The sequence below is a fragment of the Lissotriton vulgaris genome, chromosome 1_1 (assembly GCF_964263255.1).
Source record: "Lissotriton vulgaris chromosome 1_1, aLisVul1.2, whole genome shotgun sequence".
NCBI lineage: Eukaryota > Metazoa > Chordata > Amphibia > Caudata > Salamandridae > Lissotriton > Lissotriton vulgaris.
Window position 1 is genome coordinate 986,946,093 of NC_141685.1, and position 27,775 is coordinate 986,973,867.

At 43.4% G+C, this 27,775-nt stretch overlaps 1 protein-coding gene across 7 annotated transcripts in view; it reads left to right on the top strand.

The window, feature by feature from the left end:
* Positions 1-1,198: 1,198 nt before the first annotated feature.
* The window catches only part of WIZ (WIZ zinc finger), a 778,954-nt gene continuing 752,377 nt past the window's right edge, over positions 1,199-27,775 (top strand). For all 7 annotated transcript variants that reach the window (XM_086960680.1, XM_086960724.1, XM_086960697.1 and 4 more), the window contains exon 1: positions 1,199-1,345. The gene's annotated coding sequence lies outside the window, so the exon portion shown is untranslated. The remainder of the gene's footprint in view (positions 1,346-27,775) is intronic.

The following is a 27,775-nucleotide window of genomic DNA, read 5'->3' on the forward strand; positions in this document are numbered from 1 at the left end:
TTCTCTACCCAAATAACTGAATAACATATCCACTACTCAAATTACTTCATATTTTACTATACTCATTTTCAACACTAATCCTTTATGAGTTCCGGAGTGGCGTGCTACTCGCCGGAAAAGCGCTTCAACATCCATCAGGGGTAACAAGTGCTATATGAATGCAAACCTTTCTTCCCCTTTTATCCCTCCGCTATCCTTCTCACTCCAAATAACTGACTAATATACACCACTGAAATTACTTTCATATTTCACTATATTAATTCACCACTAATCCTTTATGGGCTTCCTGAATAGCATGTTTCAACCCCCCCTATCAGGGGTAACAAGCGCTATATAAATAAAAACCTTTTTTCCTCCTCTATCCTTCTGCTATCATTCCAAATCCAAATAACTGACTAACCTATCCACCACTTAAAATGTACTTGCATGTTTCACTATACTAATTCAACACTAATCCTCTATGGGTCCCGGAGTAGCGTGCTACCAGCCAAAAAAAGCGCTTCGACACCTCGTCAGGGGTAGTAAGCGCTATATAATTACAATTACAATACAATATGTGCTGTTTTAAGTATGTATCGATAAGGGGACAAAATACCGGCTTTAGGTGATATGCCTAACACTTTACTTGCTGAGACATTAAAATACTGGTCATGCCAGTACAAAAAAAGACAAAGGTCACGCTGCAACTCCAGTAGTAATCATTATGATGGTGGTGGGCAATTTAGTTATCTGTTACGATTTTCGGTCCTTCTGCTGCTGCACATATAGCACCAATGGTTGAACGAAATAGGTGGATCTGAGTTTTCCAGTAAATATGAATTTCATAGCACTAACACAGTACCAAGAGTCGGTGACAACACTTAAAGTGAACAAATCTGCTGTACTTACATGCCAATACTTCTGACTCATCTTTCTCCCGTAATAAATGTAGGTTAATAGAGAAACTAAATACCACGTACTTTTATGATCTCGTACCTATCTGTTCTCAATCCCCAGAGAACCTGGATCATCAAAAGTACACTTTGAGAATGACCTGTACCTGTTAGGGAGCCATCTTATAGCTACCGCTCATACCGATTTTGCACATGCTCAGACTCGCCAAAGCACGTCAGACGGCCATCCAGCCACTGCCAACCAATACTTTCCTGCGGAACCTACGTCGCCACTCGCAAGATGGCTGCAGTTAAGCGGCCGGAGTGGTGACGTCACGGCCTGCACGGGAGCGAGCCGCGCTGCAGGAGAAGGAGGAGGGGGGGTTAGGCCGGGGGAGGACGGGGTCTGCGAGGGGACAATGTACCCGGGGCTGCGGCGGCGCAGCAGGAGGAGGAGTGCATGAAGCTAGCCGGTGAGTGTCCGCCAAGGGGATGTAGGGGGCCTCTGGAGCCACAGGCCAGTCCTTCTGTGGATCAAAGGGAGGTGGTCTGAGGAAGCACCCTAGAGGGTGCAGGTGAGCACCCCCACAGAAAGAGAGGGTAGACCAAAGACCAACCACCTTCTTAGGGAGTGAACGGGGTCTTCATAGCATCTCCCCTCCCAGAGAGATGAAATGGGCTGGCCGAGAGCCCAGCTCTGGGGCAAAGTGTGGGTGTGCGTGAGGGGAGAAGGGGGCTTCTCATGGAGTGAAGGGGTGGGCACAAGAACACGCCCCCACACCCGATAAATGGAATGGGGGGCTGTAGGTGAGCACCCCTCGGGAAGACCGCTCCTCCCCTATCAAGTGAAGGAGGTGGGCTGCCAGAGAACAGCCCCACGAAGAGATTGAGGGAGGCGGGCTGAAAGTCCGCCCCCAGCATTGAGTGAAGGAGAAGGCCAGACACCAGCACCTCCTCCCTTTCACAAGTCGTGGTGGAGATGGACTAGATGATAAGCCTCAAGAATGATGGAGATGAGGTACGGGATGTACAGGACACCTTCCTAGTGCTATGGGGCGGTTTAAACATTGGATGAAAAGAGAGGGAAACCAGAGTGGGGAGGACATCCCTCTGAGGGTGAAGGGAAGGGGCGCAAGGACACTTTCACTTGCTTGATGAAGGTGTGGGGGTAAGAGAACTCGATGGTAGTGGAGGCTAGCGAATTCCCAACACAAGCGATGGTGGTAGATAACCTCCCACCGTTCTTGGAGTAATAATACAAACTGCCATGGAGCTGAGCTTGCCTCTGAAGGTGATGCGGAGGGAATTAACCCCTCTGAGGAATGTAAAGGGACATCTGAGACAAGCCCATGTGAAATAAAGGGTGATTCCGCTCATTAAGCCCCCCCGCCCAAAAAAAAACCTGGAAACACATGGTGGAGGTAGGGGACATATATGATAACCCCCACCCTAGTGATGGATAGGGAGTGGATCAGTTGTCCGCATCCCATTTGAGTGGGGAGTGCCTTTTTGGGAATAGGGTGCTTGACCTTTGGACTGCCAGGACGAAGCTAATAGTCTGGAAACAAGAGCATAGGTGTCATTGTAAAGTTGGAAGAACAAACGTGAGGGAATGGAGTCAGTGGGTGCCATTAGAGGATGCATATGACAGAAGCCGGTGTTTTTACAAAGTAATCGATGTTTGAGGAACACATTGATTACCATGAATGTTGATGAAACTGTTCGGATGAAAGAACAAAATTCGCAAATGTAAAAGTGGGGTGCTGTCAGGTGTCTCACAGTCTGGCAGTGAGGGGAAATGTTGCTTGAGAGAAAAACCCGAGAGGATACTTTGAGGTGCTAAAAGCTGTGAGGAAAATGTTGTGGTTGCAAATAAAATATCTTCCCAAACAGCATTTGAGAGAATCGTGAATGTGAATTGGTGACTGCTGTGAAGTAATGGATGCATTGAGTTGTTAGGGTGTGGTTAATGTTAAGATGTGAGAAAAAAATATGTGGCGAAAAGGAAACACTTGAGTAAAACAGACGAAGAGGGCTGAGGTTTAGTTAATGTTGAGGGTTCACCATATTAATTCGGATGTGGTTGACACTTTGGCTGTAAATGATGTATTTCAAGGCAATCAAGCATTGCCAGTATATGTCTAGGATGTGAGAATATATTGATGTAATGTAAACACGGAGGTACTCTTCTGGGTACACGAGGTACATTACTTTACTGCCACGTGTTGTGAGCAGCCATTGACGAGTAGGGAAACTTCGGGGGGTGTAAGACATTGGTGTGCCATAAAGTAATTGGTACCTTTTAGCCAGATGCGCAGCTTAAGGGGAGGTGTTACACCCACCTAATAAATATATTTTGTGATAAATAGTTGGGTGCAGGTGCTTTAAGTCTGGTATGGTGAGGTGTCCGTTTGATTTCTCCACGATTTTTTTCACACACAGACAAAAACACTCTCTCTGTTTGGAAATACTTCAAACTGTTGCTTATTTCACAAAATAATGTGCTTTCTCTCTCTTAATACCCCTACCAAGCCTCGGTCCTCTCTCTTTCTTCTGCCCTTTAAGCCTCTCTAGTGGGCTTGTCATAAAATGCATTTTAACACTATGTGCCAACGTGATTGTTGTGAAATCTGACGCCCCCACCCAAATCTTACTGACCAAGCTACGCCCCCGCCTTTAGTAGTGGTAGAACGATAGGCGTGACAAAAAATGTGGGTAGAGGGAAGTGAAGTACTCGAGATCGGATTAAGGGTGCACGAGACTGTCTGACACGCAGAGGGGCACGCGAATGCAGGATTCAGAATGGGTGACATCTTGTGCTATCTGCTTTACATTGGTTATCTGTAAAATGTGATGTCCCTGAAAATTGAGGTGCAAGAGCGCTTTGGAGTGGGATATGGAAGGTTGCGATGGAGGCTTGAACCTGGGGTGCATAGAAATATACACACCTGAAGGGTTATGGTGGGGGTGTGGTACTGGTGCAGTTATCAGGGTGGCAGCGACATTCTGCGCTGTATCCATGTCTCAGATATTCACATTGCACAATCATAGGTGCTTTCTAGCAGAGACTAAGGATGATGCTGTCCTGGTACCCTCGGGTCAGCTGGGTGTGGAATTATGAATGCGGGGAGGATGCTCCTCGTCTTCCTCCTTTCCACCCTGCTGCAGTCTTCCCCCTCTTCAAATCTCCCAAGCCAGGCATACGGAGATCTGAAGAGCACTTCCTCCCCTCGCTGTGGCTGATGGTGGAAATTGTGCCTTTTTCTGGCTGCTCCTCGCAAGCCCCCACCTGCCGGGGCAGGTCACCCGAGGCAAAGACTGTGTGCTCTGGATGCCTATTGGGGTGTGCTCCGTCTGCGCCTGGAATACCCACGCGCTCGGCTCGCTGTCGAAGCTGCGCCGGGGATATCCCCACACCTGCCAGGCGTCTAGTCAAAGTAACCGTGATCCGTATTGTTCTGTGATGTATTCGTAGCCGACCTTGCAATGCTAAGCACCCCCCCGACGCTGTATACATAATTATGCCTTCTCCGTTCACATTAGCGGCGTGGAAGTGTGCGGGCGCCGTGCCAAGATCCTATTTCAGGCTTTTAAGCGGCCGGGGTGCTGAAATCAGCAGGTGTTTACGGGAGCCCGTTAGCCCCAGGAAGCGACGGTAGTTGGTATGCCACGATGGAGGGCATGCGGTTCTTTTGGTCGGGCCGTAATAAACCCATATTTGTGGTCCGACGCGGTCTCTGGCTCTGTGATCTCGATGTGTTTGCCACTGGGAGGTGTGAATTTTGCACTACACACACAACTCTAATTGAATGTATACTTAACAGATGGTGTGTGAAGTCGAAAAAGTGCTGACCTTATTTGGCATAAGTCAGTCATTTAGGCTGTCGTGGTGTAAATATAATGATGCACAGACCCTTTTCGTTTAACGTCAAATATGTGTAATTTATAATATACGAACGTGGCAATTAAATGTAAAGAATACTAACGGAGGACCTTCATTTTCTTTTTACGTTGTAGTCATAACCAGCGCGCGTTGCTCTTAATCTAAACAAGTGTTGCACTGTTTTTAGACAAATGGGCTTAACTCTTTCAATTGCTGCAATTACCATTGGTACATCGAACAGACCAATCGGAGCAGGGGCAATTGGCCAAAGAAGTACACATCGAGTTAAATATTTCTCTTTCTTGCGATTCCTAGTGCCAAAAGCTACACGTGGGTGTTGTTTTATTACATACATTTGTTGGATGTTGTTAATGACACGTTTGCCAGTATTGATTTTCCAGTACACCCTGGATTGTCACGGAAATTAAGAATTGTGCTTCACTTTTCTTTATGGACATACAACGTGTCTGGTTAATTTACTATTGAAATGCCAACATGTTACGCTGCATGACGATTAGGTTTTCTTGTGTATGAATCTGAATATTAATTGGCAGAGAGAATGTGCTTCGTTTTTCTGTTAATGCAACGAAAGTTGGTGTTTGTGTTGAGTTGTCAGTGTATGGACTTTGAAGTTCCTTGCCGGTTACAGTTAACTGTTTCCATGTAGGCATTAGAGAAGCATCTGTTTATATTTCTTTCACACAGCACCTGCCCAGAGAGGCTTTGTTTTAAGCTTCGGACCAACACACTTGCTTCACAGTTGCAACTAAATGGAGCACACAGTTGAAAGCACTTCAGAAGACTGTCGAGTTTTGGGTTCCTGCTGTGCAGTGGCTTCTGGGTTGTGCTGGATCACTGCGTTCAATGGCATCACGCCTGCCGCCTGCGGGGACTTCCTCCAGGGGTTTTCGTAGATGTTGCAGTTGGTTACAGCTTCAGAGGCGCTCTCCAGGAAAAGATCTCTGGACTGCACGTGTGATGTGGAAGAAAAGAACTGCAGGCAGTGACAGAGAACAGTGACTGAGCTTGCTTGTTGTTCCCAGTTCTGCTGAGTAATGTATGGTCTCATAAGACGTTGGGTACACTGAGCTATTATATGATGAGGATTGCCATTTAATCACCCACAGGGCAAACATCTTTGACAGTACTGCTAAGCGTTTGACGTCATTTCCTGAATGCACTTTGCAATGATGCTAGACGGGCAGTGGGCTCTGCTACTTGTTGAGGCAAATGTTTAACTAGATGGGCGCTTTGGAATAAGACCGAATGTGCTAACTAAGAAGAACCTTGCATTTCGAATCTTGCCTCCTTCAGTGCTGCTGCCATTTATAGCAGTTAATCTGTTACCCGCGTGCTGCTCTTCGAGAGAAAGGAGTGACCTTTGTTGAGGTAACAACGATTTGGAGGTGATGGGTTTGGTGGTGAAGTTGATATTTGTCTAATGGTCCTGACTATCAAATCCCATTTATTGAGATGACTTTGGAACGAGGTGCAATGCGGAGTTTGTAACGTCTTTGCAGAGTTTGGATGATTAAAAGAGGGACTTCACGATCTTCTGTTCACTTTTTGCGAGAACCCAGAAACTACAATTTTTTATGGTAGTATATTGTGGTAGGCCTTGATCCTAAACCTTGTTTTTAAAAGTGAGAGTTTCTGCAAGTAGTTTGAAATCTTTTGCAGACATGGCTACTGTATTCTGAACACCCCAAAGCCCAGCTGCAGTTTAATAAAAAAAAATGGCACAGTGATAATCCCCCAACAGTGACACAATCCAAGCACACGTGATGCTGCTCATACCCTCCAGACAGTAATTGTGGTTTGTACTCTGGAGGTGGTTTTTCACTTGGGAGAAAAGATTATGCTGCTAACAGCTGTTGAGTGTTCATTGTGGTTGGATCCTCCCATTTTGAATGAATCTCTTGAGTATAGATGCGTTTTTTTTCTTCCCGAATGTGCGACAGTGGAGACACTGATTCTGAAAGATAATTTAGCTTGCCGTTCCTTGGCTTTGAAACATGCTGTGAAATATGTTTATGCTGAACAGTCTCACGAGAGCTTCACAACTGCATTCGGGTGGTGGTTGGTAAATGTTGATGCACCTCTGAGACCATGCATCCGGCTACTCCTACAGTCTGTCATGCGACAAAAGGCATCGATTATGGTCACTGGGAGGTGGAGGGGGCGGGGTGCTTGTGTTCTGGAATGAGAGACCAATTTACTTGTAGGCAGTCTCATAAAATAAGTTCAAGAACCCTGCGATCTGACACAACTGAGCAATACTATGGAAAACGCACTTAAAGCTGGAGACCTGGTAGAAGATGGGTGTCAAGAATAAGGGGCGACCCAGTTTTCACTATAGTCCAGTGCTGTATACCCCTTTCTGCATAAGATGTCTGCTTTCTTTTCTGTAGAGTGTGCTGGAATGTTAAACTGTGGATTATTTTTGTCTTGTGTGAACGAAACCTTCATATTAGCAATGAATGCAGTCTTTGAGTTTCTCAGTGCTTTATAGTTTCCTCATTTTCTCAAAAAAGCGTAAAATGCATTGGTACTTTTATTATTCAACTTTGTAAGTTACAGCTATGACTCGAACCATATTGCCAGGAAATGTGACTTTTCCTCTCATATCAAGGCATTGAATGTTGACTGGCTGGTCTAAAAATCAGTGTTTCAAGTGTGCCAGGTTTATCAGACTCCCCTTAGGCCAGTCAGGTTCCCTAGTGTACTGGAGAAGGCTTTCAAATTTCCTTGCATTCCATTTTGTTTTTGAATGCTGTGGGAGGTGGAACCTCGAATCTGTGTCAACCTTTGGTTTAAAATCTGTATATTTTCTGTGAGAAACTCTGGTTGGCGCTCTGAATGCTCTTGCAACCTGGACTTACAGTGACCTGGGGTCTCCAACCTGTTTTGTGTCAAGAGCTACTTACATTTAATCAAAGCATCCCGCGCTACTAATATTATTAGTATTGTAACAGTGACTACATCAGACAAGATTACAGTTGTCGCCACTCCATGCAAGATGACCAACAATGAAAACCATCAGTGCCTCAGGCAGGGTTGCCAGCAGTAATGCAAAAAAAAAAAAGGTTTGCCAATTTGGAATGCCATTCCATGGATAATGCATAACAGGATATTACATAATTTTTCTTAAAACATCAGTTTAAAAAAAAAGTGTTTTGAAAATAAACACATTTTCATCTTGAATGCATAAGTTTCCGTTTTGGCATACATATATCAGTTCAGCCAAACAACAACCTTTAGTTTAATATGTTGGGCTGCACTCGGGAGAGCTACAAAGAAGTAGCTTGAGAGCTACTAGTAGCTCAGGAGCTACTAGTTGGAGAAGCACAAACAGTTCCACTCTCTAGACTAGGATGTTGCTGGCTTGCATTACAGTGACAATGAGCCTTTCTGCAGTGTTTATCGAACACCATGTGACTGCAGATAGTCTGTTTATGATTTTTTTTTGCCTGAGCCAATATATGGGTTATTCTGGACACTCATGGCAGCCTTAGGCGCCTTATTCCTGGTATGAATATCCAAATCCTATCATCATCAATAAGTCTTTGTCAAGCTACAAGAATTATTTGTAGGGTCTTATGAATGGTTCAATTTGATCATGAAGTGATCTTTAGATTCTAGAATGTTATTTGGATAGGTTATACTCAGGCCTTGGTAGCAGAAGTGCAAATCTGCTTCATGGTTTAATTGTACAGGATTTGGCATTAAGTTGTCTGGTCGGTCTGACTCCTCTTGCAATTGTGTGGGTAACCACCTTAGCATGGGCTGTTGGAATTTTAATATGGGAGTGGCTCGTTTATTGGGTACCAAGTTGTTTTCTTTATTTTACTTGCACATCTTCAACGTGCCAGTTTGAGGATGTAGGGTCAATTTGATACCAATAGCATTCTGGTTGAAGAATACACTTGGGTAAAGAATGAGATGTTTAAGTAGAAAGTCATTCTATTGTAAGTACTGTTTGACATTGTCTGTGTGGCCACAGATCAATATGTAGTTGATTGAAGAGGTACAAGTTGCATTTGGACAGGGGAAGCCCCTCTGCTCTGCCTTATGTGTATCTGTGGTCATCGGTGGGCCCTTTTGGCAGTTATCAACTTGCTGGATTTCAAATGCTTTAGGATCTGGAAAGAGAATTTTCTACATTGTGCTGTCCTAGATGGACTACATTCATACCAGAGAGGAGAAGTACTGGTACCAGAGTATATGCAGCAGTGTTTTAACCCCGTGGTCTAATTGTTTGGGTCAGACATGACCCGAGGTTGCTGGTGGGAGACTAGTTATGGGGTGCCTATTCCTGCGTTGGCCCTTATTCCAATTGGTTCTAATGATGAAAGAACTTGGAACAGTCTCCAGTACTTCATCCGGAGCTAGTGCACAACTTTGATCGTAGCATCATACCTCATTTTGCTGCTGATAGTGTTTGTTGCTGTGATTTTTTTAAAATTTTTTAATGAAAATGTTGCTGCAGACCGTGATTGCAGTAGGTGAGGTTGGACTCATCTTGTTGTGGTTGGAAATGCCTGCAGTGCACGTACATCACATTTGATTCATTTTTTACCCACTGTCTCCGGTTTCATAAGTCTCTCTTTTTCACTTCAACAGAAGTGAGGAAACTGTGCCTTGTAATATTTTTTGAAATCCCATATTGTATTTGCCTCCCCTCCAACATCTTCAGTGTGACTTCTTTTTGCAGATGTTGACACATTTGTATGAGACCATAGCTCAACACTGGTCAATGCAGTGGTTGGAGGGGGTGGCTTTTACCTCTCACCTGGTTGTCCCTGTTGGTGATCTTCAAAACAATTTCTCATGGAGACCTGTCTTGGTAGTTGCTGGATTGGCAGCTGTCTTGCCACTGATTAGGGGCTAATTGGATATTTCAAGTAGGTCTAGATGGGGAAAAGCATCCTTTCAGATCGAATCCCTGATAAATACAGGTTGTCAGAGATGTGTTTTAGGCCGCCCCTTCCTTTTTAGCCTCTTCTTTGATCTTCCAAGCAAACTATCTTTAATAAATTCCTTCTCCCCATAAATCGGAGGTCATCACGTACCTTACCTAATGTATGCAGATGATCTCGTCCTCATTGACTATACACCAGTCGGCTTGCAATGCAAACTTAAAAATCTTTATGGATATTATGAATGCAGCAAGCTTCCAAATATAGAAAAAAGCTAAGACCATAGTCTGCTGGAAAAACAAAGAAGTTTTTGTTTTTTAATACTGTCCGCTTGGAGCAGGTCAAGGTATATAAGTATTTGGGCCTTTATTGCTCTGATAATCTGCAATGTGATAAGCAATTTAGCGTGCTAAAAACCTCTCCAATGGCTACTACTAACGCCTTGAAGTGGTTTGATGCTCAGTACGGTGGATTATCAGCGGATCCACTGAAAAAAGCATTACAGGGTAAAGTGGTCTCTCAAGCGCTATATGAGGCAGAATTATTAAGCCTTGGCAATAGAGGAAGTTGGGATAGTGTGGAAAGAGCGTTTTTAAAGGAGCTATTCTCTGTTCACCAGAACTCTATGATACAGGCCTTAGGTCTTGAATTGAGCACTATCTCCTAGGATTTACTAGTAAAAACTAGTGCCATGATGTTTTTAACCGCTTTCTTAAAGATTGAGGTGCATCTCACTATTTGTTTAGAAAATTTGGGAAGTTCTCAATATCTCCTAGACCTTCTTTGACATCAAATCCCTAAATTGCCAATAACTCTTAAATTACATTTGATATTTTTAGTTATACTAAATCAATGAAGATGGAAACGGTAAACACCATACTTGCAGAAACGGCAAGAGTACATATCTTATCAGCAGAGAGGGCCTCCTTACTGTTCAAACATCTGTAATGCACCCTATTGAAAACCTGTGTGGTCCAGAGTCTTTGCCTTATTTTTTTTGTTTGATCTGTTCATTAGGTTTTTACATAAGCCATATGAATGACAGGCTTCTTCATTAACAAACAGAACCAGTAGGCATCTCCAACACAGAGTATGTAGCACAGTAAAGCGACAATATGAGCACATAAATAGCACTGATTTGTCTTCTTTAACAGAAATTATCTTAACCTTGGTATAACATGGGAGTGTCTTTCCCTTATTAATCAATAAGTTCCAATAAGAGAATCAGAATTCAAATTTTACACATTTGCATGGACGTTGATTCGATATCGAGAATCCCCTTTTATTGGACTAGAATTGACCAAATCCTATGCCTTTGCTAATGTGCTCTTGGTGTGAAATACAGTACAACTTCTCATTGGTTTATATTTTAAAGAATGAAGAAAATCGATCCTTTGCCCAATTTCTCAAAAGGTACAGAGTCCATTCAAGGACAGAGGCACTAACCACTTTATTTGAAATGAAGAATTTTGAGGTTGCACTTGCAATCTCAAGGTTTATCAATGCTTTTCAGAAATCGTAGAATTATAAGCAAAAGAATATACTGTGCTATTAATTGTACTGTACAGGCCGATGGGCAGCTTGGAGATCCTTTAGTAGATGCGTGGTGTTGGTAACATTACAATTCCTGCTAAGATTTTAGGTTGATTGATTTAAAAAAATAAATTATGGTTATTTATTGCAATTTTAAATAGAATTTTACATGCTTGGATTTTATACGTAGGCATGGATTATTTAACAAAAGTCAATCTAGTCCTAAAACTCAATGCACTTTCTTTTTTTGTGCTTGTTGGACTGTTAATAATGTTATGAAAAGTAATGTGATTTACTGTTTATTCCAATGATGTGTACATACAACACGATTCAGGGCTACTTTCAGGAACTCTTTGCATGAAGATGTTGTCTGTTTGTTTTTGCAAATATTTATTCCTTATTTCTCTGAGATGAAATTTTGGAAATAAACTCAACTAGATCGAGATCTGGATAATCCGTGTCAGTATGCAGGTGCCTTTTGGATGCCATGATGAACATGTACATTAACTTTTCAGTACTAGTTGCACCACTGGAAGATTCAAAATAAAGCAATGGGTGGACGGCTTAAATTAATATTGGCCACTAGCAATTAATTACTCTGGCCCGAATTCCAGTATTCCATTTTTTGTTCACTGTGCTACTACAGAGATCAACCATAAGCAAGTTAGCCTAGACCTTGCTCGAGTGTGGTGCAGCTTGACTCCCATGGCACAGTGAGCTGCAACTCCAGTCCCACAGCCCAACCACCCCCCCCTCCGCAGATGATCATAACCAGTGATTACTAGTCTAGATATCCTAGAACAACCTAGATTTAGTAGTCGGTAACTAAAAGATGACCTGCCTCATCTTGACAAAAGGCCTACCACTGTGTGGTAACCCATGTGGTAGCGTAGTTAGTAACTTTTGATTCATTTCAGAAAGAAACATTTTTTTGTTTAAATTATGCAGAGGATGGTGGATTACTTGGCAAATCCATAATTATGCCGAAAACTCCATGGCTGCAGAATCTCATAATTCAAGTGGATTCGAGTATATACATTTTTTTAAATAAAAATTGAAGTGCAGTTTTAAGCTGCTTGACCTCAGTAAATAAAGAACTGAGGTCCTGGTGAATATTTTTTACTGATTTCTGTATCGTTCTATAGTTTTCTTAAGTTTCGAGGCCGCTCTTTTGATAAAATGTGTCTTACTATGGTGACCTCGCAAAGGATCAAGAAGTAAATCACTGCTTTACCACAGTACCACTTTAACATTTGAGAATATGAAGGTTATTTTTATCAGTTAGAAGCGTTGTCCGTTTTATCTAAAAATGAGTGAAAACAGTAAGCTGCCTAAAAACCCATCTTGCTACTCTACTTGCTGGCTGTGTATGGAGAGTTCTGACCCTGGAGTCCATGACATTTAAGTCCTATTTTTTTTTTAATTGGGTAGACTTACTTATTTTTGCCGAGTTAGGTTTTTGTTATACTGGGTGTCTGCAAAAAGGAAAGACCCTAACTAACAATCGAGGTGGAAGCAGATCTGTGGTACAGCTCCTCACTATTCACTTGCCATTCTGGTTGCCTCAGGAAAATAAAACACAAAAGGCTCAGACATTGGTTCAAGTGTAATGGTTAAAAAAACTGAAGATTTAACTGTGGGTAGAGAGAGGCCTGGCTGAGAAGAGTAGACAAGCGCACTGCTTAGTTCTTACCTTTCTTCACTGGTTAGTACTGCCTTGGTCGTGTTGGTTCTTGTTAACTCTGAAATCCGCGTGCAAAAGTTTGTTGAAATTTTTTATCCATCAAAAGCTGGCTCCTTTCTTTTCTGGCGCTCTGGCAGGAGACTGCAAATCCTGCGAGGAATTCAAAATGCTTCTTTCTACTCTGGCGACCTCAGGAATTTCAAGATGGAAGCCTAGTATTCCTGCCCCGGAGAAATTCTACTCCTCGTTGTTAAATCGACGGCCTTGTTCCATAGGACAGCCCTTGAAAGAATGTAGCTTGCCTGGAAGAAAATTGCGTCGCCTCAGGCTGCCTTCCGTGTTGTGGTAACGCAGTTTCTTTCTGAGATGCCGCTGCAGGATTCTGTGAATCTGGCCCGCAGCCCAGTGTGGCTGTACTTCAGAACTGCCGCCAGTTATTTGAACACCTGTTTATGAAGAGCTAGAAGGCACACCTATGAACATTAACTGTTACAGCTTTTACTTCTTAGTCATCGATCACAACGTGAAGAACACGGCCAGAGGCACCGAATTGCACTCACAAATGCTACGCGTTGCATAGAAATATACACGCACACCAAGTATTTCTGCACACACTTGCACACGTTGATCCTTTCTAATCTGGAATGTGGGTATATGCGTTCCTCCCCGATAATGAACTTGCTCCCCCAACACCACCCCAGCTGCACTAAGGACATTGATGGACAATGTGTATGAGCAACCTGATTGCCATAAAAACACAGAGGGGGATCCTATTGTGTAACCCGTTTGTTAAGTTGACGCTTTATGGTGGACAGTTGTTTATTGTGGAAAAAATAAAGCAGTCAACTAAATAAAAAGTCAATAAAATTAAAAAAAAAAGTTTGCCCCACCAAAGCCTTTGATTACACACCTGCAGGCCTTATGTGACACACCTATACGTCTACGCTAATTTCCCACGCTGCCATCCAATTAACACCAACTTCAGCAATAAAATAGCCTGTTTAATCTACTAAAACATACACCAAAATACATCTGCGTATATGGCTAACCTCTCTTACCCCACCCGGCCCTAGGTGGAGTGTAATAAATGAAGAATAGACGCTTAATGCATGCATTTTTATGTCTTCAAATATTGGCTGAATGCAAAATTACAGCCTCCGGAGGGTTTGATGTGATTGTCATTCTGTGACTTATATAGTGTGGTCCATAGGGCCGCTTCAAAACCACCTGCGATGGTTCTAAATTGGGGAAACCGCTTCTGCATACCTAACCTTTTTATCTGCATGGAGATCGTAGCTGAGGGGCCTTTAACTAAAGTTCTGGCCTCTGACACTATTCAACAGGTATTTTTGTTTTATCGTTTTTCTACAGTTTTTTTTCTTAGGCCATAGCATAAGGTTTTGAATTGTGTAGTGGAATGCACTAGGTGTAAGTGTTATTATCTCGTGCTCTTTGTATCGCATGCGTGGGCGCATGCTGAGAATGTATACATGTGTTCTTTCAAATGTAGGGAGCCTTCAGAAGCCAGGTGTCCGTTGTGTATCTTAGTTGCTAGTCGGACTCCTGGCTGATGAGGCGCTCCTCTTGTGATTGGTAAACCTATGGAATAAAGCTTCTTTGAAGACAACCTTGATTCTGGATTTAATTAAGACAATCCGTCTTCTACATATTGGCGACGATCGGGATTTTGTTTCCAATCACCGACCCACGCAAGAAAATTTTCTACTGATTGACGATTTTCTGGGATTTCGTCTGGATCGTTACTTTGAAGTCTTTTCTTCTGTGGCTGGAAAAGAAAAGAACTGTGTTTTGAGTGGTAGTGTTTCTACTCATTTCAACTTTGTTTTTATTGCTCAAGAAATTCTTGGAAAATATTTTCAGACATGTGGATGTCTTATGGAGGAGCGGAATATGTCGGGATTTGGTGATGATTCCAGTTCTCACGATACCTGGCTCTAATTTTTACGTTTCCTGCTGGTGATTTAATTTATCGCTGTCTGTTAAGCGAACTGTTCATAAATCAACATTTCTTCCATGCGCTTACCGAACCTTTCTGCAGTCTGGAGTGTTCATGCCTGAGCTTCTGTTCCTGGAACTAGTTGCAGCGCGACTACAGAACTTAGACTCTTCGCGTCTCCTTCACGTCTTTGGGCCTCGCTCTGCATTCTGGGAATACTACATTACGCGTGACGTTGCACGTTACACGTTACGTGCGATGGCCATTTTGCTGTAGGTTTCAAGGCTACAATTAATCCTTTACTGTACGTGTGATCTGTTTAACGGCGATTCACATGCCTTATTTCTAGTTCACTGTCATAAGGATTATTTCTTATACGCAGACGCAAGGATTATTCTGCAGGGGGTTTGGTACTCTTTGAACAATTAATTTACAATTTTTTTCCTTTTGTTTTCGACTTGTTTTCTGATTTAAATTGTGTTTATCTGCTGCTGACTGTTTTTCGCACTTAACATGTCTTCTGTCAGAGAAGTCACTCAACCTCCTCCTTTTCTTGAAAAACCAGGAAAACCTACTTTGTTGTGGTCAGAGTGGTTTGGCTTATTTGAGAACCACATTATGGCGATTGATGCTGCTGACTATTCACCCCCTAGAAAGTTTGCTCTGTTGTTTGGTAGTTTAGGTCTAGCGGCTCAACGCATTTTTAAGAGTCTTGTACCTATTCCACCTCCACCTGCTCAATCTGGTGATAGTGAGTGGAATGTTTATGTTGAGGCTATTGCGAGATTAAAGAAACAGTTTGAGGAATCTCCTAATATTATGTTAGAGAGACACAAGTTCTATAAAAGAAAACAAAAAGAAGATGAAAAAATCGATGAATATATTTCTGCTCTAAGGGTATTGGCAATTACTTGTGATTTTGGACCTTTACTTGATAACTATATTCGTGACCAATTTGTGTTCAATTGTGTCTCTCCTAAAGTTAAGGAAAGGATCCTCAGTTGTAAGAATCCATCCTTATCTGAAGTTATTGATCTCAGTCTTAGTATTGAAAGATCAATAATTTCCACAAAAGCTATGTCAGTGGATTCTTCTTCTAAAGTGAATTTTGTTTCTGAAGAGATGTCAGAGGAAGGTCTATACGCTATTTCTGGTAAAGAAAATAAGGAAAAGTGGCAAAGTAAACCAAATCTGAATCAAAACAAACAACATTTTTGTATTAGATGTGGTTCTAAATTCCATATTGGGAATTTCAAGGGGTGTCCTGCTGTTAATAAACGCTGTGTTTTGTGTAAGAAAGTAGGACATTTTCAAAAGGTCTGCGGGTTCCAAAAGAAACCTGTTAAAGTCAACTATGTGGACATGGACGAATGTGAAAATTTTGACAACCTTATGTTAATGGTGGAGGTCAATGGGGGTTCTGGTGCTATTAAGGGACCTTTATGTGAAGCTTCAATTGATAACATTAAGGTACAAATAATGGCAGATTCCGGTGCACCCATTACAATTCTCAGGGACACTACATTTTATGACAAATGGGGAAGTGATATGAAATTAATTCAATCTGATGTCAATCCGAAGGCTTTCGGGGAGAAAGATATAGATATGTTAGGTTTTTTCTTGGGAAATGTACAAGTTCTTGGCAGGTCTATTGTTACTAAAATTTATGTGGCAATAAAGGGGAAGGATATTGTGGGATGGAAGGACCTTGCTAAGATGGGTTTGTATCTGGTCCCAGGTGATGAAAACCCTATTAAAGTGCGGGAGTTTCCTGTCTGTTTTGTGGAAGAAGCAAAAATTTATCAAACTGACCTTTTGAATAAGTTAAAGAACGTTTTTAGCAATAAAATTGGTCTGGTGAAGGGGGCTGAACACAAAATTAGGTTAATTCCAGGGGCATCTCCAGTTTTTCATAAGGTGCGTCCAGTTCCTCTGAGTGTCAGGGCTGAACTTAAGAAAATGCTGGAGGATTTATGCAAAGACAAAATTATAGAACCATCTGAATCCTCTCAATGGGTCGCCTCCATCGTCGTAGCACGTAAAAAAAATAATGAAATCAGGCTATGTGCGGACCTCAGGGGTCTCAATAAAAATATTAAGGTTGACTGTCACCCCCTTCCAAAAATTCAGGAGCTGTTGGCAAATCTAGGCGGGGCCAAATGGTTTTCGCTTTTGGACCTAAAATCTGCTTACCATCAGATCCCTTTGTCAAGGGATTCGCAGGAACTGACTACCTTTGTTACCCCATTTGGTGCTTTTAAATTTCTGAGGCTGCCATTTGGGTTGGCATCGGCAGCCAGTGTTTTTCAGAGATTGATGGACTCCTTGTTTGGGGATCTGGTGGGGGTCCAAGCGTATTTGGATGATATTTAGATTTTTGCAAAGACAATGGATGAGCATAACATTTTGTTGAGAAAAGTGTTGTCCATTCTGGGGAGTAGAGGGATGACTGTCAGAGAGGACAAATGCTAGTTTGGGGTGTCTGAGTTGGAATATTTGGGTCATACTATTTCTGAATATATGATGATACAACGAATTCCGTTGCAACGCATGCCTTTACCACGCATGCGTTACAACGGAATTCGTTTACCACGGATAAACTTTTCCTCGAATAATTGCGTGGTGACGTCATACGTCGTTAAGAGAAAACGGCATTTTTTTCCGATTTCTCTTTAACGACGCTGACGCCAACGTGACTTATGGTGAGTTGTTTTATTTGGGGGGGAGACCCCCCCCAAGCCCCCCTTTTTTTCTTTTTACCTTTACCACATATGCCTTTACTACAAACATCGTAGTAAAGGTATGCGTGGTAAAGGCATTAGTGGTAACCACGCATGCGTTGTACTGCATGCGTGGTTAAAGATTTCGGGGAAACGGCTTCGTTGTAAAGGCCGTTTCCCACTATTTCTGAGTCTGGTATTAAGCCAAAGTTTTCTGTTATCAGAGCCCTTATGGAAGCTAAACCTCCGGGTGATAAAGATGCTCTTCGTTCTTTCTTGGGGCTAGCCGAGTATTATGCCAGATTTGTAGAAAATTATGCACAGGTGGTGGAGCCCCTCCGACTTCTTCTTAAAAAAGGTCAGAGATTCATTTGGAGCAAAGATTTGGTGATGAGGCTTTTGTTAGAGTCAAGGAGTTAATTGTTTCAGCGCGCTCCCTTCAGGCATTCAGGGACGATTCTCCTAGTATTATTGCAGTGGATGCTAGTATGAAAGGCTTAGGGGCCGTGTTATGTCAACAGGTGGAAGGTAATGAGCACACCGTAGCTTTCGCTTCAAGGTCTTTAAAAGACTTTGAGAAACACTATAGCACGATTGAGAGAGAGGCATTTGCCGATGTGTGGGCTGCTCAGAAATTTAAGATGTACATCTGGGGTCGTAAATTTGTTATGTTATCGGATCATAAACCCCTTTCTTTTATTTTTAGCAAGGTGTCTGGCTCCAACAGTCTTTCTCCTAGGTTGACCAGGCTGGTCTCTAAACTCCAGGAATTTAACTTTGAATTAAGGCATATTGCTGGGGGTAAAAATTTCAGAGCTGATTGTTTATCCAGGATGTTAATGGATAGAGATGATGATGACGATATGGTGGAAGAGGATGTAGAATGTGTGTCAGTGGTGGATGCTGTTGAAGAATGGAGTTCTGTCATTTCCGAAAAGGACTGGAAGGAGGCCAGTGTGAAGGATGTCGTTTTGTCTCAAGCAGTGGAGTTTTCTTCTAATGTTTGGCCTGAGGTCAGAAATTTGTCGGGTGACTTGAGGAATTTTGCTCAAGTGGCTGAGGAGCTCTCAGTGAAAGATGGTGTTTTGTTGAGGGGTGACAAATTTGTTCCTCCCAGTGGTTTAAGGAACGTTATTGTTAAGCTTGCGCACAGTGGTCATTTGGGAGTGACCAAAACTTGCATGAAGATTAAATCTCATTATTGGTGGCCGGGCATTGACGCTCAGGTGAGGGCTTTGGTGAACAATTGTGAGGAGTGCTTGTTATCAGATAAACATTGGAAGACTCATGACGCTCCATTACAACCTTCCCAATTTCCTGGGGTTGCTTGGGAGAAGGTTGGTCTGGATTTTTCTGGCCGGTATAAGGTGCTTCCTGAGGGGAAAAGATACCTTATTTTAGCTATTGATTACTTCTCGAAGTGGATGTATTATAGATTTGTGGAGGCCCCGGATTCAGATAATACTATTTCTTTTTTGGAAAGAGTGTTTTTGTTGGAGGGGGCGCCCCAAGTGTTGGTAACAGATAATGGGACTCATTTCGTCTCGGAAAAAATGTGTAGATTTCTGAAAGTTCATGATGTGAAACAACAAAGTGGCGCTTTATTCCCCTTCTTCCAATGGTCTGGTGGAACGTGGAAATAAAATTTTGAAAGAAGGAATTCAGACGGCTTTAGCCTCTGGTGTGGATGTTTTTAAGTTTTTGGAAAAGAAAATTTGGAATTATAATGTTTCTCCTCATTGCACCACTCAAGTGTCTCCCTTCCAATTATTGAGGGGAAGAAGGTTACATTCTCCTTTATTTCCTGCGTGGTTAGGTAGGATGGATGCCAAACAATGTTCTTTGTCTCAGAATGACCTTAACGCTACTGTTAAGCAGAAACAGACGGTGATGAAAGAGAATTTTGATAGAGTTAAGTGCGTGAAGGATGTTCAAATGGCTGTGGGAGATTGGGTGATGATTAAAAAACCTTATAAGGTGGCAAAAGGGGTTTCTGTGTTTTCAAGCCCCGTTCAGGTTGTTAAAGTCAGCAAGAATGCTGTTTTCTTGGGTGACAAGGGCTGGTGGAATGTGAGGCAATTGGCAAAGTTGACTGGGGAACAAGCTGCTCTTATTTCTAAGAGGAACAATTTGTCAACTCAGGATAGGTGTGATTGGATGCATTGGTTACAACCAAATATAAATTTGGATTCTCATCCCCTCTCTTCTTCCAATGATTTCTCTCCTTCTTCTGGTGCTACGGTCGACTCTGCTGCCCCTTCTTGTGGTCGTATCAGAAAACCTCCCTCAAGATATAATGAATTTATTTCTTATTAATTTTTGCTGTTTTGTTTGTGTTTTTGCATAAGGGGGAAGGTGATGTAGTGGAATGTACTAGGTGTAAGTGTTATTATCTCGTGCACTTTGTATCGCATGCGTGGGCGCATGCTGAGAATGTATACATGTGTTCTTTCAAATGTAGGGAGCCTTCAGAAGCCAGGTGTCCGTTGTGTATCTTCAGTTGCTAGTCTGACTCCTGGCTGATGAGGCGCTCCTCTTGTGATTGGTAAACCTATGGAATAAAGCTTCTTTGAAGACAACCTTGATTCTGGATTTAATTAAGACAATCCGTCTTCTACAAATTGGAATTATTTTACTCAATTTTTGAAGCTATGAGGAAAAAAATGAGTTGGTAGGTAAAAGCATAAACTCCTTTGTGAATGCAGTACTTTTTAATCAGATAAAAACATCTTAAGGACATTTTTGTAGTGTTAATGTGTTTTATGTGTTCATGTTTCCTTTGTAATTGGAAATTCATTTTGAAGATGTATTTCTCTTCTTAAAGCATCTGTTTGGATCAGAAGGGAACGTTATTGTGGGATATCTCTGGTCATGCACTATTTTTGTCAGATTATCCGGGCAGCGCCGATGAACGTTTGGACAAGAGTCCACTGTATCTGTTAGAATTTTTTATGCTGGAATTATTTGTCTGATGATTCTAGAGAGTAAAACAAACCATTACTGCCTCACAATTGATTTTATACATGGACTAGCAGCCTGTCCCGACGTTGTCCGGGTATGAAGAGTTGACTGGGTGACAGCTCGCGCTAGAGACGCGGCGCGTGTGGGAAAGTGCAGTCAGTTTCAAGGTTAGTGTGCCAGCAGGGCCGCTTAGTCGCGCCAGCTGCCGCTTGAGTCCGGCTCCAGCCCTGGTTGATGTTGGGCGTCGTGTGTAAATTCGTTTATGCAGAGAGTTGAGTGACAGCGCGCAGGAGACGCTGCAGTTATTGTCCCCACAGGCATGCTCAGTGGCGTGTGCCCCCGCTTGAGGCCCGGCTCCAGCGGCGGCCGTATTACAATGCGAATTATGTGACCCTTGAAAGCTATTTCCCGGTATTATTATTTTTTTTAGGACCCACATGGCGTGAAGGCAGGAACGTAACGGCAATTTAGTAAAGCACCGACGGCATTCGGCCCCAGTCTGTTTGACACACACCCAGCACAAGGCACACACTGCATTCGGCCCCAGTATGTGTGACACTCCCCCAGCACAACGTGCAGGCCCACAAGTGAGTAGAGCGAACGGTTACTTACCACGCCTCCAGCTGAACGCAGACGGCCATTGAACGCATACGCACACATGCAGGATTGGCATAATTTCGGAATGTGGCGCGATTGTTGGCGGCCGATTGCCGCGCCCATTGGCCACGGCCCTTGCTCCCGTGCAATTCCGCAATTGCCGCGCCCATTGTCGTTTGTCTTGCCCCTTGCTCCCGCGTAATTGCAGCGCCCATTGTTGTTTGTCACGCCCCCATCCTTTGTCACGCCCCCAGCGCACGCCCCCAGCACAACACACAGGTTTAAGGAACGCTTTTTTGTCGTCATGCCCGCCCACGCCCACAAGGGCCTACTTTGCTGGCAAGGTTCTTTTACCTTTCGAATGTATATGGTGGCCATCTGTATAGCCTATGCCCTTCTGCTACAACTGCCCTTTCCAATGCTGTATTTGGTGTTGTGATTGTTGCTGTGGTTACTCAAAGGATAGGGCTCTCTCTTTATAATATTAGTATGGATATATAAACCGCAATGGGCATTTAAGTAGGTTATCTTGGTGCTAAAGAACATTTAAATACTAACGATAGTGTACCATAATTATTGACATCACTGGAGGAAGAAATTATTGACATCACTGAAAGAAGAAAATAGCATAAACAGATGACATTTTTTTTTTTTTTTTTAAAAGAGCTTGTTAAGTGCCTGGTTACACTAGCTAGTGTGTCCCCGCGCTGCGCCAACAATGCTTACGATGGTGCTAATAAGAAAACAGGCTGAAAATAAGTGGCTCTATATCTGGAAGAGCAAAACGCACAAGATGATGGACGGAATGTTGCACAATGACAAAACATTCATCCCCAGTCACAGATCTCAGTTTAATCCATTGTTATTTTGATCACCAAGCCACCCCAGTTCAGACATGGCCATATGCAAATCAGGCTTGACCCTGTGCCTCATGGGAACAGTCCAGTCCGAACTGCCAAGCCATGTCTTCCCTGGACCGGAATCAAGCATCCTAGGATCGGTTTCTGGCTATCAGCTGTCTCAGCCAGGATAGCTTGACTCCAGTGGCGTAGTGAGCACGGGACCCACGTCTGGGCATACCCTTCCCACATAGGGTGAACAGCAAAACACACAAGATGATGGACGGAATGTTGCACAATGGCAAAACATTCACCCCCAGTCACAGATCTGGGCCTAAATCCATCGTTATTTTGCACTTCACACCACCCCAGTTTTGACATGGCCATATGCAAATCAGCCTTGACCCTGTGCCTCATGGGAACAGTCCAGCCCGAACTGCCAAGCCATGTCTCCACGCCACTGGAGTCAAGCTATTCTGGCTGATGACGGCTGATAGCCAGAAACCGGTCCTAGGATGCTTGATTCCGGTCCAGGAAAGACATGGCTTGGCAGTTCGGGCTGGACTGTTCCCATGAGGCACAGGGTCAAGACTGATTTGCATATGGCCATGTCTGAACTGGAGTGGTGTGGAGTGCAAAAAAACGATGGATTTAGGCCCAGATGTCTGTACTGGGGTGAATGTATGACATTGTTCTACATTCTGTCCATCAACTGTTGTTTTTGCAACTATATCTGGAAGAGCCATGTCTTCAATTTTTCCGGAAAAGGTTTTCCGAAGATCCTGTGGAAGAGTGTTCCACTGTTTAGCGGCAAGGTAGATCGACCCCTCCCGCCCCAATACTCATTCTTTTTTCTTTTTTGTTCAAAAGTTTTTATTGGTTATTTCCAAAAAGGCAATACAGACCATATGAAACCATAAGAACACAGGAAAGAGACATACAAAAATTAAACAATGAAGGTAAAAATAGAATTTGAATGGGCAGTAGCAGACATTAAGAAACAAAAAATGACATATCTCAGATTATACAAGTAGCATATGTAGTATCAGTGCAATGACCCACAGAAGGTAACAGCCGCTGGCTTTGGCAGGAGAGGTGACCAGAGGATCAGCATGAAGAGATCAAGCAAAGTCGTAGTGTACGCATAGTGTAGGGCGGGTTCGTGAGTGAAGGGTAGGAGGTTCATGGTGGCTTGTGTAAGCTAAAATAGTTATTGAGAGTATCCCACATGTGTCTGGTAGGAGATCGCCACAGCGAGTTCTGAAGTGATATATTATCAACACCTCTTTGGTTGGTGACCCAATTTAACCAGCAGGCAAAGGAGGCTTTGCGGGTGTCCTTCCAGTTACTGAGGGTAATCTTGACCGCTGCAGTGAGGAGTAGATCTAGTAGGGCCCTATCATTGTCAGTGAGAGACCCGGCTTTGAGGAAGCCGAATACCAGGATCGATAGTTCTCAATAGGATTTGTATGAGAATATGTTAGATAGAAAAGCGAAGATCTTATCCCAAAAGGGTACCACACATTCACAGTGGAGCAAAAGGTGTTCTAGGTCGCCAACTTTATCCTTGCAGTTCCAACAAACTGCATCCTCTCTGATGTTGTGTGAGTGAAGACGTGCTGGTGTCCAGAAAGCTCAATGGAGCAGCCAAAACTTTGTCTGGGAGAGTGCTGGGCTGATTTTGTATCTCATGGTTGATGCCCAGGTTTTGGTCCAATCCAATTCTGATATTGGAAAAGAGGCGTGTGATTCCCAGAAGTGTATGAGTTGTTTATTGAGGGCAGAGTGGTGCAGTCGTATTCATTTATAGGTCCAGGAACCCTTGTGGCCGAGTCCATTTAGTTTAGAAAAGTAGTTTGGGAGAGAAGGAGGCTTTTTAGAGTTTTGCTTTAATTCTAGCGAGTCAAGGTTGTATCTGGATTGGACATCCTTGAAGGAGAGGGGGTCGGAGTCACCAAACAACTGGTGGGGGAAATAGATAGCCTTTTCAACCCATAAGTCATTGTGTAATGGTTTCCCCTTATAAAGTAGTGTGTGGTTATGCCATAGCGAGTCCATATTGGAGTGCCGTATGCTTATGTCTAAGAGTTTGTCAACCTTCAGCTGAGCGATTTTTGTGTTCTGGAAAATGGATTTTGAGCAAGTGACCGTGTTAAGGTTCACAGTAAGGATGGCCGCTGGAGCGAGGTTCCTAAGAAGAGCTTTCTCTATGACCAGCCAAACAGGGGTATAGTCGACTGGTGGTGCCAGCCAGTAGGAACCTTGTTTGGCAAGGAATGCCGTCTGATACAGCTTGACGTCTGCCAAGTTGACCCCTCCAAAGGACTTATCCAGGCAGAGAGTCTTCATGCTATTTCGTGCTTTTTCCCCTTCCATAAGAATTTGGAGAGTAAGACGTCCAATTTGTGGTGGAAGTCCAGAGATAATGTGAGGGGCAGCATCGCGATTAGATAGTTCACTAGAGGAGAGATCATCATCTTGATGGCCTCGACCCTCCCCCACCATGTTATAAATCGAGGAGACCATCCGTCCAGGTGGGTTTTAATTTTTTCTAGAGTGATGGTCTCATTGCGCTGGAGCGTCTCGAGTAGGGTGCTGCCAAATTCAATCCCGAGGTATTTAATAAAACCAGTCTGCCATGAGAGGCCAGAGTTACCCAGCATGTCTCTGGTGCCATAAACGTTCAGGGGCTTAACTTCTCACTTATCGCGATTCAGTTTGTATCTGGAGTGGGCGGAGTACCTCTCTATGGTGGTCATGAGAGCCTCGATGGAAGTATCTGGATATCGTCCGCATATGCGGCAAGTTTCACCCGCGTACCTACAAAGTCCACCCCCCATAATTTCATTGTTACGCTTTATATCCGTGATGAGAGGTTCAAGGGCCAAGAGAAACAGTCCGGGCGAGAGAGGGCAGCCCTGCCTAGTGCCCTGTTCCAAGCGAAATGGGTCCGACCGGGTGCCATTCATGGCAATCCGGGCGGACGAGGTGGAGTAGAGGGCCATTACCATGTCAGTATAAGTCTTCCCCAGATTGAAAGATAGCATACACTGTTTCAAGAAGGACCAAGATACCCTGTCGAACGCTTTTTCCGTGTCCAGGGTGATGGCAACAGAGGGGGTGGCTGGTATTTTAGCTTTCTCCAGAACTTGGTACAGTAATCTGGTGTTGTCGTTGGACATGCGGTATCTGAGAACCCCCACTTGAGAGCTACTTAAGTTTTTGGAGGACTGCATTGAGTCTGTTGGCTAGGATTTTTGCATAGATCTTGCAATCCAGGTTGATAAGCGAGATTGGTCGATCATTTTTTGTTAAGAGGGGATCTTTTCCTTCTTTCGGGATGACAATAATAGTGGCTTCACCCATTGATTTTGAGACCCAGCCCTCGGCGGTAATAGAGTTGAATAATTTTAGTATGGTAGGACTGAGAAATGTATCAAACTCCTTGTAAAAGCTGGCCAAGAAGCCATCTGGGCCTGGGTTTTTATTACTTTTGAGGGATTTGATAGAGGATGAGTTATTTGTCGGTGATGGGGGACCCTAATGTAGAGCTGTCATCCTTTGAAAGTTTAGGGAGAATTCAGTGAGTCTAGGTATTCAGAGCACGCCTCAGTGTCTAATGTCAGCTTGTTTTTGTAGATGTCTTTGTAGAAGGCTTGGAAAGTGTCTAGTATTTTGTTTTGTTTGGTATGGGTGGCATTAGTGGGATCTTTAATCGATGCTATAGTAAATTGCTTCTGCTTATGTTTGAGGTAGGACACTAGCAGTTTCCCTGCTCTATTCCCCTCACATAGTTTGAGTGCTTTGAATTTATTTATCCACAGTCCGGCACGTTTGCTCACAATTGTATTTTATTCATATTTCTTTTTTAAAAGTTGGTCCAGTGTAGACTTGTCTACATTAGCAGAATGGGAAATTTCTAGTGATTTGATTTCTTTCTCTAGTGCGTCAAGTCAAGGTTAAATTTTTTGTTGCTCGGTGCTCTGATACCTATAATGGCACCCCAAATCGTTGCTTTGAGCGCATCCCAAAGGGTGGACGTGTTTGCATCAGGGAGGTCATTCAATGTGATGTATTCCTGAATGGCGTTTTCAATCTGCAGTTTGTTCTCTGGATCCGAGGTATGTCTTCGTTAATGCGCCAACACTTCGGGTGTAGGATAGTGTGGGAACTTGTGTGTGTGGTGCTGATACAGGAATGGTTGAAAACTAGTTTGGGCGCTATGTCCGTTTCCTCTATGAGATGTGCGAATAAACTGGAGAGTAAAATGTAGTCAAGCCTAGATTAGGAATTATGTGGCGCTGAGTAAAATGTGTAATCTCTCACATCTGGATGTTTGAGTCGCCATGAATCTCTTAGGTTAAATTTGGAACAGATACGTTTGGGTGTCTCATGTGAGCGGGAGGATTGCTATGTGCATTTAGATTGCTGGTCTATAAGGGGGTCTAGCGGGAGGTTGAAGTCACCGCCAACTACAATCGGGTCATCCGGAGGTAGAGTCTCAATAGTAGTTGAGACGGATTCCCAAAAATCTGGATTGTCAGCCTTAGGCCCATATATATTTACCACATGAATGGGGTCTTCATCTCTCATTAGATGTGTGACTAAGAGCCTTCCATCCATGTCGTGAGTGTGTGAGGGGATAATAATGTTGGATTTTTTGGAGATTAGGGTGATCATTCCTCTTTTCTTATGAATGGCCGGGAAACAAAGAGTATGAGGGATCCACTGATGTTTTATGAACCCTATAACCTCTTCCGAGAGTTTTGTCTCCTGAAGCAGTATGACGTCTCCTTTGGACTTTGAAAAATACTCAAAGACTTTTCTGCGTTTCACTGGGTGATTAAGGCCTTTGACATTCAGAGAAACAATAGTAAGGTTTTCTGCCAGGGTTTTAATCTGAGCCGTCTAAGGGTCAGTGATCGCTGGAGGCGTGAGCGGCATTTTGGTGGGTGCGGCGGGAAGACAGTGTCTCTGAACGTTTATTACTGGAGAAGTACCTGCAGCAGGACATGGGTTCAACTCTTTGCGTGTCCCCCCTCAGGGTGGAATACATGTGGTGTCTGGTTTTGAGCCTGCGTGTAGTATAAGGCATACGAGATACTACATTCGAGTTTAGATCAACAAATAACCATAAATTAAATATGAACAAAAAGGAAACGGCCAAAGTAACATATGCCCCCAAACCCTGCATCCCCCCCTCCCATCTTAACCCCCTCCTTCTCTCCCCTTCCCACCCACCCCTTCTCCCAGAAAAACTCGAAGACAGGAGCTGTGACGACAGTACCGTCTAAAGGCAACACAGAGAGACGTAATGGAATTGTGTCTCATCAGGAGAAACGTGTGTAAGAGAGCTACGCCACTCCATAAGTGTGAAAGGAGAGCGGTGAAACTGGATCAATTAAGGCTCGAGGGTACTCTAAAAGAGTGAAACTTATAAGCACATAAGTTACTATTACCGCTTAATGTAAACTAGGAACGTGTATGAACATAGTGAACCGTGGTGAGTTTTATGAACTACAGAGCCCAGAGGTTTCCAGTGAACTGCATCATGCAGAGGCACATTAGGGCATGTAGACAACTTAAACAGAAGAACCATCAGCTGCCAAACTCTAGGGTTGGTGAGGAGCGACTGTGAGACTGTATGAGCCACAAAGCAGACAGGGTCGCAGAGCCACCAGAGAGCTCCCGGGACTAACGAGTAGGAATATCTAATAACGACCGGAGGGTTGGTAGGCAGTATCTCACATTGTGTCGTAACCCATGCAGTGAGACCGGAAACACCCCGCAACAGAGAGCAAGACATGTGA